General features: G+C 47.6%; 1 long non-coding RNA gene across 1 annotated transcript; it reads right to left on the bottom strand.

Moving 5' to 3' along the window:
• Nucleotides 1-14,420: 14,420 nt before the first annotated feature.
• Nucleotides 14,421-15,499, bottom strand: LOC139082946 (uncharacterized). The gene is made up of 2 exons (XR_011539324.1): nt 15,385-15,499; nt 14,421-14,785 (listed from the first exon to the last, which is right to left on the bottom strand). It is a non-coding gene; the product is annotated as an uncharacterized lncRNA (long non-coding RNA).
• Nucleotides 15,500-15,882: the final 383 nt, after the last annotated feature.

The raw sequence follows: 15,882 nt of genomic DNA, 5'->3' as shown, positions 1-15,882 counted from the left end.
CTGGAAATGCCCTGAAGACCTATCCTCCCAGCAGACGATGCCTCTAACTGCACCTTTTTCATCCAGCAAGACGTGCTCGTACCACTTCCTATTCCACATGTGCCCCCAGCACAGATTGAGTTAGTTAAAATCTTGATCCTACCCCCTCCCTTTATGGGGGCCGCAGGGGGAGTCAGAGTTCTGGGGAGATGATGTTACAAGACCCAAAGCTATCAGGAGCAGCATTTTGACAGAAAAGAGCTCTGAACTAAGCCTGCGGAGCTGGGCCGCCATTTGCCATGAAACCTTGGGCCGGTCTCTTCCTTCTCTGGGTCCCAGTAGGGGCTGTTCTAGATTTGGTAGCCACAGGCCCTATAGGTCCTTCATCAGGACCAAACCAGGAGTCCAGATCTCTGTTCACATCTGGTGCTGTTGTTGCTGAACCCATCCTCCTTTGGATCAATGGAATGGACGTTCCAGGAAGGAAGGGAAATGTTGGCCTTGTCCATCCTAGTGTCCTCAGCCCCCAGCACAGAGCCTGGCGCTCAAGAAATAATACAGCTCAGACGGCAAAACAACCATCCAAGTCAAATGAAGTCAACAGACCAACAAACAACGGGGAAAAGATGTTTGCAACTCACACGACAAAGGGCTGGTTTTCCAAATGCCGGTTCCTACACATCAATAAAAGGTTGACAATGAGAACTCCAGTTTCTGGTCTCGCATGTAAGGAGTTTGGAAGTTAACACCCTACCCTAACAACAAGTGAAAAATGGAACCACCTGAAAAAGCAACAACTCTTCTTAGGTCCATGAGAGAAGTGGGGTAACAGGGCGGACTGCTGCCCCCAAAAGTGGGGAGACCAACAGGTGAATACAGAGAATCACAACGTACCGGAGCAGAGGTCCACGTGCAGAAAGCTCTGTGGGGACCGGAGCTGGGATAGGAACACCTAAACTATAACTGATGAATTGCTGGAGGCTCAGTGTGGACAAGTCTGAGAGTCAAAAAACTCCAGGGGACAATGTCATGGGTTGGAGGGAGGGGTCCCCACACTTTTGTGAGATTCTCACAGTAAATATTGGAGAAAAATCCCTCCTGCTTCTCGTAGGGGGAGGTAAAAGCAACCATTTTGAAATACACCAGAGCATTTTGTTCCTAACAAGGGCTGCTCTCAGGAGAAACCACTTAACCAGAGCCTAGCCTGATGGGGTTTTATCAGAGCCTAACTGACCCGAGAACCTGCAACTCCAGCAGGTTCTAGCCTTCCTGTTCCAGCTGAAGGGGTGGGTTGGGGTTTATTAAGAAACGCTTGTGACGTTCACAGCCCAGAGGCACAGGCGCACTAAGAAACTGAGACTTAATCATAGGAACGTAGATCACTTCTCCCCCACACACATTCCTAAATTTTACCCCCGCATTTCTAAAGGACTACTAACAGCAACTTATTTTACCTAGCACATCACGTCTAGCGATCAAGAAAGAATTACAAGGCATACCAAAAGGCAAAAATTATAGTTTGGAGAGACAGAGCAAGCATCAGAACCAGACTCAGGGACGGCAGGGATGTTGGAATTATCAGATCAGGAATTTAAAACAACTATGATTAATATGCTAACGGCTCTAACAGATAACGTAGACAGCATGCAAGAACGGATGGATGCTGTGAGCAGAGAAATGGAAGTTCTGAGAAAGAATAGAAAAGAAATGGTAGAGATGAAGAAACCCTGACAGAAATGAAGAATGCCTTTGATGAACTTACTAGTAGACTGGCCATGGCTGAGGGAAGAATCTCTGAGCTTGAGGGTATCTCAAGAGAAACTTCCAAAACTGAAAAGCCAAGAAAAAAGACTGAAAATAATGGAACAGAATATCCAAGAACAGTGGAACAACTGAAAATTAGGTGTAATATACGCATAATGGGAATACCACAGAAGGAGAAGAGAGAAACAAAATAAATATTTGAAGCTACAATGACTAAGAATTTCCCTCAAATTAATGTCAGACACCAAATCACAGAACCGTGAAACTCAGAGAAGACCAAGCAGGATAAAAACGAAGAAACCCCCTACACTTAGATATATCATATTAAAATTGCAGAAAATAAAAAATAAATAAAAATCTTGAGCAATTAGAGGAAAAACACCTTACCTGTAGAGGAACAAAGATAATAATTAGATCTGACTCCTCCTGAGAAACCATGCAAGCAAGAAGAGAGCAGAGTGTAATTTCTAAAGTGTCGGGGACAAAAAAGAAAATACCAACCTAGAATTCTGTATCCTGTGAGATTATCCTTCAAAAATGAAGGAGAAATAAAGACTTTCTTAGACAAACACAAATTGAGGGACTTTGTTGCCAGTGTCTCTACTGGGCAAGAAATGTTAAAGGAAGTTCTTTAGAGGGAAAGAAAATCACATAGGTCAGAAACCCAGACCTACATAAACGAAGGAACAGCATCAGAGAAGGTAAAATAAAAACTTTCATTTTTCTTTTTCTTAATTGATCTAACAGATAAGTTTGCTCAAAATAATAATAGTGACAATATACAGATATTCCTCAACTTATGATGGGGTTACTTCCCAATAAACCCATTGTAAGTTGAAAATATCGTAAGTTGAAAATTCATTTAATACACCTAACCTATGGAACATCATAGCTTGCCCTGTCCACCTTAAATGTGCTCAGAACACTTACATTAGCCTACAGTTGGGCAAAATCATCTACCGTGAAGCCTATTTTATACAAAACTTTGAATATCTCATGTGATTTATTGAATACTGTACTGAAAGTGAAAAACCATGGTTGGATGGGTACAGAATGGTCATAGGTGTATCACTTGTTTACTGTTGTGATCACGTGGCTGCGGCTTGCCACTGCCCAGCATCACAGGAGAATAACACACCACACATCACTAGCCTGGGAAAAGATCAAAATTCAAAATTCAAAGTACAGTTTCTCCTGAGTGTGTATCACGTTTGTACCATCGTATAGTCAAAAAATTTAAAGTTGAACCATTGTAGGTCAAGAACTATCTGTATTCAGTTACATATGCTTATATATATGCTTGTGTATGCTTATTATAAGTGAAATGAATGACAGCAATGAATGGGAGGGAGGAATTAGGATTATTTTGTTACTGTAAGGTACTCACACTGCACATGAAGTGTATAGTGTTATTTGCAAGTGGACTTGGATTAGTTGCAAATGTTTACAGTCGTGCATTGCATAACGACATTTCTGTCAACAACAGACCACATATATGGCAGAGGTCCCATGAGATTAGTACCATACAGCCTAGCCGTGTAGTAGGCTATACCGTCTAGGTTTGTGTAAGCACAGTCTATGATGTTCGCACAATAATGAAATTGCCTAACAATGCATTTCTCAGAAGGTATTCCCGTAGTTAAGTGATGACCATGCTGTAAACTCTAGGGCAACCACTAAAAAGAAGGGTAACTGATATACTAAGAAAAGAGAGAAAACGGAATTATATAAAATGCTCAATTAAAGCCACAAAGACAGAAAAAAAGTAGATGACACAAATAGGAACCCAAAAGGGACAACAAATAGAAAACAGTAACAAACATAGTAGATATTAATCCATCTATATCAATAATCACTTCAAATGTCAATGTTCAAAATACACTGATGAAAGAGAGAGATTGTCACAGTGGATCAAAAAACAACACCCAGCTGAATGTTATCTAGAAGAAACCCACTTTGAATATAAAGACACATATACATTAAAAATAAATGGATGGAGAAAGATATACAATGCTAACACTAATCCAAAGAAAACAGAAATAGCTATGATTTCTCTAGGGCAGACTTCAGAGCAAGGAAAGTTGTCAGGGATCAAGACGGGCTTCACATAATGATAAAGGGGTTGATTCTCCAAGAAGACAAAACAATCCTAATGTGTATGCAGCTAATAGCTGAGAGTCAAAATACATGAGGCAAAACTGATAGACCTGCAAGGAGAAATAGATGAGTCCACCATTATATCTGGAGACGTCAACACACGTCTATCAGAAATGGACAGACCCAGCAGGCAGAAAACCAGTAAGGACACAGTTGAAGTCAACAGTCAACTGGATATAACAGATATCTACAGACTGCTTCATCCAACAACAGGAGAATACACATTCTTCTCAAGCTCACATGCAACATTCACCAAGACACAGCAGAGTCTGGGGCCATACAACACAACTTCACAAATTTAAAACATAGAAATCCTACAATGTCTGCTCTCAGACCACAATGGAATTAAACAGGAAATGAGTAACACAAAGATAGCTGGAAATCCCAAAATACTTGGAGATTAAGCAACACACTTCTAAATAACATATGCATCGAAGAAGAAATCTCAGGAAAAAATTTAAAAATATTTTTAAGTGAATGAAAATGAAAATAGAACTTATCAAAATTTGTGGGATACAATGAAAGCCATGATTACAGGGAAATTTACAGCATTGAATTCTATTATATTAGAAAAGAAGAAAGATCTAAAGTCAATAATCTAAGCTTCTACCTTAGGAAACTAGAAGAAGAGCAAATTAAATCCAAAGTAAACAAAAAATAATAATAATAATTAAAAATTAGACCAGACCTCAAGGAAATTGAAAATGATAAATGAATAGGGAAAATCAACTAAACCAAAAGTTGATTCTTTGAAAAGATAAAACTGATAAGCCTCTAGCCAGATTAACTAAGAAAAAAAGAGAGAGGACACAGATTACTAACTTTAGGAATGAAAGAGGGGACGCCACTGCAGATCCCGTGGACACTAAAAGGATAATAAGGGACTACTATGAACAACCCTAGACCTACAAATTTGATAACCTAGATGAAACCGGCCATTTCCATGAAAGACCTAATCTGCCAAAACTCACACAAGAGGAAAGAGACAATTTGGACAGGCCTATATCTACTAGAGAAACTCAATCAATAATTAATAACCTTCTAGAACGGAAAGCACAAAGCCCAGCTGGGTGCACTGGTGAATTCTACCCAACATTTAAGGGAGAAATTATACCTGTTCTCCACAATCTCTTTCAGAAGAGAGAAGCAAAGTTAACACTTCCTAGCTCATTCTACAAGGCCAGCGTTATCCTAACACCAAAACCAAAGACCTTACAAGAAAAGAAAACTACAGACCAATATCTCTTGTGAACATAGGTGCAAAAATGCAAAAATCCTCTACAAAATATTAGCAAATCAAATCCAACAATGTATAAAAATAATTACACATCACAGCCTGGGGTTTACCCCAGGTATGTAAGGCTGGTGGAACATTCAAAAATCAATTGATGTAATCCATCACATCAACAGGGTAAAGAGAAAAAATCACATGATCATATTGTGAAAATTAATCATCAGACACCTCATTTAAAATGGAGTTGGGAGGCCAGAAGGGGAGCTGTCATGGCCTATGATGATGGCAGAGCCAAACAGGACGAAGAAAGACTCCCCTCTTGCCAGGCAAGAGCTCAGCCAATGAGAGACTGTCAGAACTCAGCCCATGACAAGCCACAGTCCTTCGAACTCTCAATTCCTCCAATGGACTCTTTCTTTACAATGGCCCTCCCAATTTCCTCTCCCACTCTGTAAAAGAGTTTCTCCTCCCCTTGTCCCTCGGACTTTGCATGCAGCTCACCATGGTTGCAGATCTCAAATTGCAATTCTTTGTTGATCCTAAATAAGCCCATTTTTGCTGGAGAGATAACTGGCCATTTGTTTAAGGTCAACAATGTCAACAGATGCAGAAATAGCATTTGAGAGAATCCAAAATCCATTCATGATAAAGTCTCTCAGTAAACAGGAATGGAGGAGAACCTCCTCAACTTGATAAAGAATATCTATTTTAAAAAACCCACATAGACAATCATATCATTTGCTCTCTATTCTCTTCCACTGACCTATGTGCCTATTTTTATGCCAATAACATACAATTTTGATTACTACAGCTTTGCAACATAGCTTGAAATCAGGAAGTGTGATGCCCCCAGCTTTATTCTTCTGTCGTAGAATTGCTTTGGCTATTCAGGGTCTTTTGTGGTTCCATGCAAATTTTAGGATAGTTTTTTCTTTGTCTGTGAAAAATCCCATTGGAATTTTGATAGCGATTGCATTGAATCTGTAGGTTTCTTTGAGTAGTGTGGACATTCTCACTATATTAATTCTTACCACCTGAGAAGATCGGATATCATTCCATTTATTTGTGTCTTCTTCACTCTCTTTCATCAATGACTTATAGTTTTCAGTGTACAGGTCTTTCACCTCCTTGGTTAAATTTACTCCTAAATATTTTATTGTTTTTTGATGCTACTGTACATGAGATTGCCTTCTTTTTTTCGTGTTATAATCATTTTTATTTCTGAAAAGTTCATAATAGTGGCCCTTCTTTTATTCATGATTTTAATAATTTGAGTCTTTTGGGGGGGGGCTGGTCTATCTAAAGATTTGTCAATTTTGTTGATTGTTTCACAGAATTGACTTTTTAAAAATTTCCTCTCTATATTTCATTTATTTTGGCATTAATCTTTACTATTTCCTTCCTTTTGATTGTGTTTGGTTTAGTTTGCTCTTCGTCTTCTGGTAGCTTAAGATGTAAGGTTAGGTTATTGAGTTGAGATCTTTCTTTCCCAATGTAGCTGTTTACACATTCACATTTCTATCTAAGCACTGTGTTGGTTGCATAAGTTTTGGTATGCCGTGTTTTTGTTTTCATTCATCTCAAAATATTTTCTGATTTCCCCTGTGATTTCTTCTTTGACGTCTTGGTTATTTAGGAGTATGCTACTTAATGTCCACATAGTTGTGAATTCCTCAGATTTCCTTCTGTTAATGATTTCTAATTTCATTCCATTGTGGTCAGAGAACATACTTTGTATGATTTCAGTTCTTTTAAACTTCTTAAGACTTACTTGATTGCCTAACTATGATCTATCCTGGAGAATGTTTTTAGGCACTTGAGAAGGATGTGTGTCCTGCTGTTGTTGGATGGGGCGCCCACTGGATCGCTCTTGCAGACAGTTCATTGTTAGTGTGTAGAAATGCACCTGATTGCTGTGTGTTGATTTTGTGTCCTGCCACTTTACTGAATTCATTTATTAGTCCCAGCAGTTTTTTCGGCAGAGTCTTTAGGGTTTTCTATATCATGTCCTCTGCAAATAGAGAAAATTTTACTTCTTCTTTTCTGATTTGGATGCCTTTTCCTTCTTTTTCTTGCCTAATGCTCTGGCTAGGACTTCTAGCACCGTGTTGAATAGAAATGGCGAGAGTGGGCATCCTTGTCTTGTTCCTGATCTTAGAAGAAAAGCTTTCACCTTTTCACCATTGAATATGATGTTAGCTGTGGGCTTGTCCTATATGGCGTTTATTATGCTGAGAACGGTCCTATTGATGTGGATCAAGGCTGCGCCAGGGGGAGAAGCCCAAGGTGTCCTGGCCTACATGCCGATCTATATGACCTGACTCATATCTAAAGTTATATGACCACACAATAACCAGACCCCACCTGCACTGATACCATTTAATTACCTCTTACATCATCTTTCCTTTGTCTTGTAAAGAAATAACTCACACACCCATGCCGTATAAATTTAGGTCTAACCCTCAACACATTGCCGCTCTTCACTGCCCACGGGTCCCGTCCCCATGCCTGCAGCTCTTGAATGCCCACGGGTCCCGTCCCCATGCCTGCAGCTCTTACTGCCCACGGGTCGCGTCCCCAAGGCTGCAGCTCTTACTGCCCACGGGTCCCGTCCCCATGCCTGCAGCTCTTACTGCCCACGGGTCCCGTCCCCATGCCTGCAGCTCTTACTGCCCACGGGTCCCGTCCCCATGCCTGCAGCTCTTACTGCCCACGGGTCCCGTCCCCAAGGCTGCAGCTCTTACTGCCCACGGGTCGCGTCCCCAAGGCTGCAGCTCTTCACTGCCCACGGGTCCCGTCCCCATGCCTGCAGCTCTTACTGCCCACGGGTCCCGTCTCCACGCCTGCAGCTCTTACTGCCCACGGGTCCCGTCCCCATGCCTGCAGCTCTTACTGCCCACGGGTCCCGTCCCCATGCTACTCCATGCTAGTCTCTGAATAAAAGAGCACCACTGCCAGACCATGAGAGGCAAAGAAATCCTTCTTTCGACTCCTAGGCTCGCCGAGCCAGCATCATTTCACCTAACTTGTTGAGAGTTTTTATCAAGAAAGGATGTTGAATTTCGTCAAATGCTGAACGTCCTTCTTTCCCTTAGGGCACAAGCTGGAAGAAGCGCCCCTCGCTTTTGCTCACCTCTCATTGGCCAGGGCTCAGGGCTGCATGGCCACAAGGGGGGCTGGGAAATGCAGTCCTTCTCATGGGCGGCTCAGACCCTGATCACCTCCGGTGCTTCTGTCCCTGAAAAGAGAAAACAGAATGGACTTGAGGGTTCAACCAGCAGGGGCTGCCATGACATATTGATGGGAAAATACATGAAAAACTGGTAACAGTACTGTCTTCCAGGAGCAGGAGACTGGTGTGTCTGTGGACACAGTGGGAGGAAAATGTCCCTTTTACTGCCCTTTCAAACTGCATAATTTGTTCCATGTGAATGTAGTAACTAATTACACATTTTTAACACAGTAATAAGAATAGCACTGCCCTTTGTGCCTGGTAAACCTCCACAGCCGGGTCACCAGCCAGAAGGCTGTGTGCCCGCCCTCTCCCGCCCTCGGAGAGGTTGCAGATGTGTGAGACTCAAACAGTGGGAAATTCACATCCTCTGAGGAGCAGGGGAGGCCCCGCTGGCCTGCGTGGGCAGAGGCCTGGACAGGAACACAGGTTCAGACAAGCACCTGAGGGAGCCAGGCCTCCTGAGCCTGTGAACCCCATGGGCGCCCCGGCCGCCTTGTGGCCTTCGTGACTGTGCCAGGCTTGCTCAGGGTAGAGAAAGGCCCACCTTGCTGCCAGGCCTGTGCCCAGGACTGCAGAGCAGGCGGAGGCGGCCTGCACCATCTGGATGGGGCCGGGATGCAGGGGGCGGGGGAGCTGGGCTGGAGACACAGGCAGCTCCTGGAGTGGGCGGTGCTACTCCCCTTTGAAGCAGGAACCCTTTGAAGTTGTGCCAGGCAGAGGCCACTGCCCATATCTGGCTCGCATCTCTTCCCCAGCCTTTGTGACTCAGGAGGGCCTGGGACAAACTGCAGGCCTGCGTGGGTGCGGGCAGGGGGCCTCCAGCACCGAAACCCTCACCCTAGAGTACTGGGCAGCCCCTCCCATGGGCCCCAGATGGGTGGTGGGCACAGCACGGAACAGACGGCCTCCCACCCCTGGTGCACAGACAGCAAGGTCCTGCTCCCTCCACTGGCTCCCAGCATCCTGCGGGGCTGAGGGGCTGTGTGTGCATAGAGAAACGTTGCCAGTTCCACAGCTCGTTCAACGTCCAAGGTAGGAAAACGGAAACAGCATCTCTCTCAATACTCACATACTATTTCTACAATTAATAAATTGAATTTTTATCATTCTAACCAAGTCGATGTCTCTGAACATTTAAACATTAAATGTAACCAATTACACTCTTCCCAATTCTGATGATTCAGTCTCATAAATGTTTCAAACGCCTTTAAAAATCGACAGATAAGAACACAATCATCCCGAAACCGGATCTGCCTATTCATACCCAAACCTGTTGCAAATGCTAATGTGGGGATCTAAATTGGTTTCCTTATTGCCTGTAGTCAGCAGACGGAATAGAGGTTCTGTGACCACATCCCATGCGTCACTGCCCTGTCCTGGGGGCCTCGGAGAGCACGTCATGCTACACCTCCCATCGGAGGCCCCTCACCAGGGCTCCGTGCCACAAACTCTCCATTCCGGGCACAGCTGCTGGACCGGCGGTGGGTCCTGGACTCTAAGTCAGCGACCCGTGGGCTGGAGAGGCACCTGCAAGGCCTGCCGGAAGGTTCTGCCTGAGAAGGGGTGGTGACAGCTGAGCAGAGCCATCAGCAGCTCGCTCCTGGGGTACCCGAATGTGCCTCTCAGAGAGGGCAGAGGGCAGAAGCTGCTGGCGGAGGAGAAGCAAAGTGAGACCCCAGTGTCGGGGTGTGAATGATGATCCGGGAGCCAGCAACGTGGGGGCACGTGCAGCCTGTTCTCTGGGGAGCTGGGCTGAGGGGCTTCTTCCTTCCCTGCGTATCCTCACAGACAAAGGGGACAGGCAAATGATGTTCTAGGCCGAGGCGACGCACGTGCACAGGACACAGCAGTGGCTCTGGATCTGGAGCTCTGTGTACGAGAAGTGAGGGGAGCAGGGGTGGGGGAGAAACTGAACCGTGAGGCTGGTCCGAGCCAGGCCTTGCCTGACCCCACGGGGAGCCCGGAGCCCGGATCACTCATCCGTTGTCCAGAACCCATGAAAGGGGGCTTCAGGCCCTTGGGCACTTCCCTGCTGAGCTATCAAATTCCAGCACCTGGTGCCGAGGGGCAGCCTGGCCGCCCCTGAGAGGTGACAGGCTGGTCCCGGGCGTGCGGGCGGCTGTGGTCAGAGATGCGGGCACCGCGACCAGGCCTGGTCAGCCTCCGTAGAAAAGGCACGTCCGAGGGTTTTGGGAGGGGATGATGAGGTCCGATTTTCAGCCCAGACCGGGGCTGGCGCTTGGAGAGTCATCCGTTCTGGAGATGAACACGAGCTGTGGCCAGGGCACAGACGGTGTCTGAAGACTCAGGTGCGCCGGGGCGGGACAGCCGGCGGGGGTGAGCGAGGGCGAAGGGGGCTTGGCGCAGTCTGGAAAGAGCAGCGGCACTCACAGGAGGGGAGATCAGGACACTGGCAGAGAGGCTGGGCGCCATATGCGGTCCCTCCCGAGCGTGCAAAGAGGAGAGACAACAGAAAGGTGGCCAGGAGGAGGAGAGCCCGGCGGGAGACACGGGCTGCTAGCCCTCCTCCCTCCCTGGCGCACACAGCAAGGCTGGACCGGCTCCATGCTCCGCCGCCCGCCCCGAGGTGGCAGTGTGCACGCGCGGCAGCTGCCCGGAGAGTTCCCGGGATGCAGGCTCTCGCAGTGGACCGCGGAAGCCCAGAGCTGTGGGGACAGCGGGGGCACTGTGACGCCTGCGACCCGCCTCAGCTCCATGCTGCTTCGGGGGGCACGCCCTCTCCTCCCTTCCCGGGGTCTTCTTGGCCCCTCCTGCAGGGCCTGAGCACAGAGGTCCCAGGGACTGCGCAGACCCACAAATCTCTGTGTTCATGACTGTCCAGGGCACAGTCTTGGGTGGGAGATGGTGACAAACGGGGCACTCAGGTCTGGGCACAGAGCCGACAGTTCTGGTTCTTCTAGTCACTTGTGGGCTGAGCAGCTCCCTCTGAGCCTCATTTCCAAGTCTGTGTTACCCGTCGGGGCTTTGTGAAGATCAGCTCACATGAGATTATTCCAGAAGAAACACTCTAGGCTGCCAAGCGACTTTCGCACTGTGTGTATCCCATAGCTCCCTGAGGGGACACGGCTTCTAGGGGGCAGAGCTAGGGGTTAGCCAGGCAGTCTGACTCATCGGGCCTTGCTCTTGACCTCTCTGATCTGCTCCCTCTCCCTGATGCCTGGTCTGGCCTCATCTGGGGCTCCTTTTTTGGCAAAATCATCTTCCCCCATTTGCAGAAATTGCAGTGTGGTTGACTCACAGACAGTCAGAGCAGAGAGGGCCCTGGGCGGCCACTGACTGAAACTTCCTCTCTCCCACCTTCCGTTCATGGATGGGACAACTGAGCTGAGGGACGATGGGACCCTTTGCCACCACTGCCTGTGAACACAGCCTTAGCCCCCATCATGAAAATGTGCTCCACTGCGTCTCATGTTCACACACAGGCCCCATCACAATGCTTTAGGGTCTTGTAGAGGACACCGTCGGAGGGCAGGGGGCTCATGGCTGAGGCTGCAGACGCAAACAGGAGCAAGAGGCCCTGGGAAGTTTGCAGATTCTTTAAGAGAGATTGTTCTGGAACAAATAAGGCAGGCATTGGGTGACAGGCCCAGGAATCAATTTCTTTGCTGTTCACGTGTCCCCAGGGCTCCCTGACTTCTTTTTCAAGAAAGGCGGCATTAATTCAAAACTGGCCCTGGAGGGAAAGGTCTTCCCGAGGTGTTGGTGCCTGGCTCACTGCCAGTGCCTGCACCCCGAGTCCTTCATACCTTCATGGGGTGACCCATCCTCACACTGGCCTCTTGGCCTGACTTCCTCACCTTGAGGGCCGCTGATCCTTCCTTCCATCTTGAACACCCACTCCCACGGATACATGCCTCTGTCTGTCCACAGCCTTGTGCAACCATACCTGTGTTCTGCAGTCACTGAGGACCCTCCAGCCCCCAGCCCCATCTTCTCCTTTCTCCCATCTACCAGCCCCTCCAGCTGTCACTTCTCCCCCTACCAGCCAAGACTCACGAGACACCTCAAGAGCTTTCTTTCCAATATTCTTGATGCCTCTGCACCATTGTTTTTCTATCATGCCTTCCTGGAAAACCCTAAACTTTGATCAATTCTACTCTCTGTTCTCTGTGCCTGTAGGAACCCCAGCGGCCGAGTACTGATGAAGGCTGTGTATTCTGAGATGTCACTCTGACTTTGAGTCTCCATTCTCAGCTAAGCTCTCAATCCTTCCCCAGGCCCTCCCGCTTGGTCCTCCTCAGAAGCTTCTTTCATTCTCTCCCAAGTTTCTCTGAAATCCTTGGGTCCCACCCACTCCCACTTACCTTCAGCAGGTGACAATTCCTCCCATTTGCAGTAAAAATGGAAGCCTTCACTCAGAGGCCCCCCACAAAATGCACAAACATCCGCATCCTCACTCAGCTTTTCCTCCTTCCTCCTGTCGCCATGGAGGCCCCTCTGCCCTCGTCTTTGACTGCCCTCTTCTGAACCCCGATCCTTCCCATCTTCTTCAGCAAGCATTATCTCTCTTCCTCCAGACTCTTCAATCTCTCCTCTTCTAGGGCCTCCTCCCTTCATCATTTAAACATATTCAAGTCTCTGCTTTCTTAAAAAAAAAAAAAATCTCTCCCTTAACCCCTCACCATCATCGTCTTCCAGCTAACGACCTCTCTCTCATCTTCATTTACTCTTCAGTTTACTAGTGGCTGGCTTTGACTCCACTATCCCACTGGAGCAGCTCTCTGAGGCTGCCAACCCCAGTGGTCACTCCTCAGCCTGGTCTTGCCGGCCCTCTCTGAGCGCTGGAGACCAGGGATCACTCCTTCCTTTTTGAAACGTTCGTTTCCCTTGACTTCCACACACGCCACCCTTCTGGCTTTGCAGGTCCCTCACTGACTGCTCTTTCTCCTTTCCTTGGTCCTGCTCCTCTTTCTCTTCCTGATCTCCTCCAATTTTGTCTTCTTCAGGATTCTGTCCTTGGTCCTCTTTGCTTCTCATCTCCCAGTCCCAGGATCATTTCCTCTACTCCCGTGGTTTTAATTATCATCCCTGTGCTGCTTTCTCAATATCCGTTCTCTTCTTCTTTCAAACAGGCTTGGAGACCTAATTTTTTTTAATTAGATTTTCCAGCCTCCCTTGGACCCACGGCTTGCCGTGTGACCAGACTTGGATAATGAGGCATAAGCAGCAGTCTGTGGGGAGCCCTGGGGAAGTTTTGCTTTCTAACATAGTCAGGTGCTGCAGAACACTTCAGTCAACGATGGGCCACGTGTATCAGGCCGTTCACAGCCCTCAGTGTCCCGAGTCGACCTGGTTTCAAGTTCTTCTTTTTATTCTGTCAACAACCTGCTATCGTTCCAGTAACCTAAGCTAGTTTGAGTGGGGTTTTCTCACTTCCAACCGAAAAGTCCCGACTAACGCTAAGATCCTTGGTAGTCTGGCCCCAATAAGGCAGTATTCCCGGATAACAAATACAGAGCTCCTTACACCTTACAGGATGTTTTACAAACGTTATTTCACTTGATTCTTACTATAAGCTTGGGGGAGGGGGGTTGTACTATTATCTTGACTTTACAGATGAGAAAACTTGGGCTCAGGGATGCAAACTTTCTGCTCAGGATCAAGAGGCTGCGGATTAGGAGAGCTTGAATTCCAAAGGCCCCCTTCCGTTCAAGCTTCTTCCCCGTGCCCACCCCTGGCCTGGCCACACACAGGCGGGGCTGCAGAGCAGAGGCCAGAAGAGCACGAGCGGCCCTGGGACCAGACCACATCAGGACAGAGCGGTAAGGGGGAAGTCAGAGGAAGATAGAGGCCAAGCTTTTCTATTTAAAACTTTATTTACAGCCGACTTCGGGGCCAGGGAAAGGAGAAGAAACTCTCAGCTTCTTTCTTTTCCTCCTTCCTGACTGCTTCTTGTTCCCATAATCCCAGTCCTCAGGCTTGCAGTCTGCGCCACAATTCAGCTATACTCTTGGCAATGACCGTTTGGGCTTCACCCCGAAACTAAGTCACTGGTTACAGTACAGCCCCTTTATGAGTTGGGACTGTGCGTGTCTCGAATCTTTTTATTTTTTAATAAAGGAAAATAAAGTGGGCCTGCTCTGCTTTGAGTATCCCTGATGCTCTCTGAGGCCGCCCCATATTACTGTCAAAATGGGTCAGGTAGAGCTCAGCGGGTCTCGCGTGGCAGCTGCGAATGGCAGGTGAGTGTGATCAGTAACTGGCAAGAGAGGCCTGGTTGGGGGCGGAGTGGAGGCCACGCTGGCTCTGTGGGCATTTCCCTCCCCCTCTTCACGCCCTGCAGCAGTGTGGCCAACTGGTCCAGAAAGGAGCTGTGTCCCAGAGGCATCACCCAGTCCACAGTTCACTAGCTTGGCTTCACCCTCTCCTCCTCCTTGCTCCAAGCTCACGACCTCCTTCACAGGCAGGATTAAGCAGAAATCATCAAGTGTGAATGATCATTTTTCCAATCCCAACCTTCCTTGGAAACATCTTCTCTGCCTCCCCACCCCCCTCCTTATAATGGCGGACCTATCCTTCTATCAGAGGCATCCTCTCCATGAGTGCCCATATCTCACCTCCTGTCCCCTTTTCTTCAGAATCATCGCCCCTGCCTTCTCTCTTGGGTCACTCCTGTCACTGCAAATCTGCTCTAGGAACTTGCATATTTTCACAAAACCCTCTGTGTTCTAAAAAAAGTTAAAATCAGACATGCGAGAAACAGAGCATTAAACAAGAAAGAAATTTCTTTCCTTCTCTCATATAGAAAGTCAAGAGGTGGGCAGCTGGGGGCAGGAATGGTGGCTCCTCAAATTTTAGGAGCCCAGATTTATTCTAACTCGTTCCGCTAACATCCTCAACATGTGGCCTCCACTTCCAACTCTAATATGGCTGCTGGAGCGTCAGCTGCCTATTTACACGTAACAGTGGGCGGGAAAGAGCGACAGCCGAGGGGAGCACACCGTTTCCCTTTGAAGCTGCTTCTCAGAAGCTGCACGTGGGCACCTCCACTTACCTCCTGTTGGCTGGAACGAGGCGTATTTCTGTGCCTAGCTGCGAGGGCGTCTGAGAAACTTGCTTTCGTTCGGGAAAGCCGCGGGGCCAGCTAGAATTGGAATTTGATGATGAAAGAAAAGGGGAAGAATGCCTGTTAGGGTCACCTAGCCATCTCTGCCAAGCTTCCTGTGATTCTTTCTAGACCCCTCCCAGTTCTCCGGTCCCTGTCAGACACACTGTCCACACACAAGAGCTCTGCCATGGCCTGGCTGCCATGCCACTACTCCAGCGACACTGTCCGTACCATGTCAGCTGATGACTTCCATGTTGCCAGAGTCAGTGGGTCCTTCCCTCCTTGTTCTACTTGACCTCTAAGTAGCACATGACACAGCGGACCACTCCTTTCTGGAAGCACGTTCCTTCCCCAGTGTTCAGGATACAGCGCTCTCCCCTTTCCTCCCCAGCCTCTCTTTCTCAGTCTTCTTTCCTGCTCTGGCTCCTGCCCGCCTCTTCTGGG

Source organism: Equus przewalskii, chromosome 1, assembly GCF_037783145.1.
Source record: "Equus przewalskii isolate Varuska chromosome 1, EquPr2, whole genome shotgun sequence".
In the NCBI taxonomy this organism is placed as follows: Eukaryota; Metazoa; Chordata; class Mammalia; order Perissodactyla; family Equidae; genus Equus; species Equus przewalskii.
Note: the sequence above shows the minus strand (reverse complement) of the source record. Positions and strands in the feature narration are given on the sequence as shown.